This window comes from Mus caroli, unplaced genomic scaffold, assembly GCF_978045245.1.
Source record: "Mus caroli unplaced genomic scaffold, Mus_caroli_1 scaffold_8, whole genome shotgun sequence".
In the NCBI taxonomy this organism is placed as follows: Eukaryota; Metazoa; Chordata; class Mammalia; order Rodentia; family Muridae; genus Mus; species Mus caroli.
In genome coordinates this window covers 20,270,730-20,272,242 of record NW_028227263.1, presented here as the reverse complement: position 1 = coordinate 20,272,242, position 1,513 = coordinate 20,270,730, and positions in this window count along the sequence as shown.

Below are 1,513 nucleotides of genomic sequence, written 5' to 3'. Positions count from 1 at the left end.
ACCAAATCCTGTGCATATATTCTCCCCAAAAAACCCCAACTTGGCCGTATTAGAAGTCATTGATGTGCTTGCTCTTTCTTTTCTTGTTTTGTTTTTTTTTGGTTCTTGTTTGTTTGTTTGTTTGTTTTGTTTTGTTTTCATGACAGGGTTTCTCTGTGTAACAGCCCTGGCTGTCCTGGGACTTCCTTTGTAGACCAGGCTGGCTTCCTCTGTAAACCTGCTTCTGACTCCCTTGCATTGAGATTAAAGTCATGTGCCACCACACCCGGCAGAAATCATTGATTTCAATGGCAGGGGTGATCTTGGGTTTAGGCAGATCATGCACTGGGCATGAAGCGTCATTCCTTTATCCTGTTTTCTTTCTTCAGAGACAAGGTGGAAGGGCATCTTTCATGTACCTCCCATTCTTGCAAGCTTAGTGTTTTGTTTTGTTTTTTTATATAAACTCCTTTTATTGTTGACAACTTTATATATGTATGTCATGTGTTAATATCAAATCTATTTCCCATTTTCTCCCTTCCAGCTCCTCCCCTATGCGCCTCTACCACATCCCCATCCAATTTCATATGTTCTTATTTAAGAACCCACTCGTCCACTTATGTGCTGCCTCTACGTGTGGGTGTGTAGGACAATCTACCAGAGTACAGGCAGCCTCTCAGAGGCAGCATCCTTAAAGAGAAGCAATTCTGCCTCTCCTAGAAACCATAGTTGTCACTGCCTCCTCACTAGGGTTGGGACTTCATGAGCCCCTCCCCGACCCATGCCGGAACATTGTCTGGCTTGATCTTGTGCAGGTCTTATGCTATCACAAGTGCTGTGAGAGTTCATTTGCGGCCCTCCTTGTCCAATGTCTGCGCTCACAGGATGAGTCAGGTCTTGTGCCTATAACTTGAGTTGTGCCGCCTATACCGTAGGCACATCTTGTATTGAGGTCGTCTGGAGTTGAGGTTTTGCCAAATGAGAGGCAAGCGTACAGTTTCGTTCTTCTGTACATAGCCATCCAGTTCGAGCAGCATTTGTTGAAGATGCTCTCCTTTATCCAATGTCCATTTTGGGTCTCTGTCAAAAAATCAGGTGGCTGCAGGAGCATGAGCTTGTTATTATATTTGGGTCCTCAATTCTAGTCCATTGATCAGTTTCTCTCTTTTGTGCCCGTTGTGGTTTTGGGGTTTTTGTTTTTGTTTAGTTTTTTTAACTATAACTCCGTAGTACATCTTGAAATCAAGAAGTAAAATGATTCTTCCAATACTATTGCTGTTGTTGTATTTTTACTTTCTAACTTATGTGCATAATTTAATTTATTAAAAAATAAAGGGCTGGTGAGATGGCTCAGTGGGTAAGAGCACACGACTGCTCTTCCGAAGGTCCAGAGTTCAAATCCCAGCAACCACATGGTGGCTCACAACCATCCGTAACAAGATCTGGCGCCCTCTTCTGGAGTGTCTGAAGACAGCTACAGTGTACTTACATATAATAAATAAATAAATCTTTAAAAAAATAAAATAAAATAAAA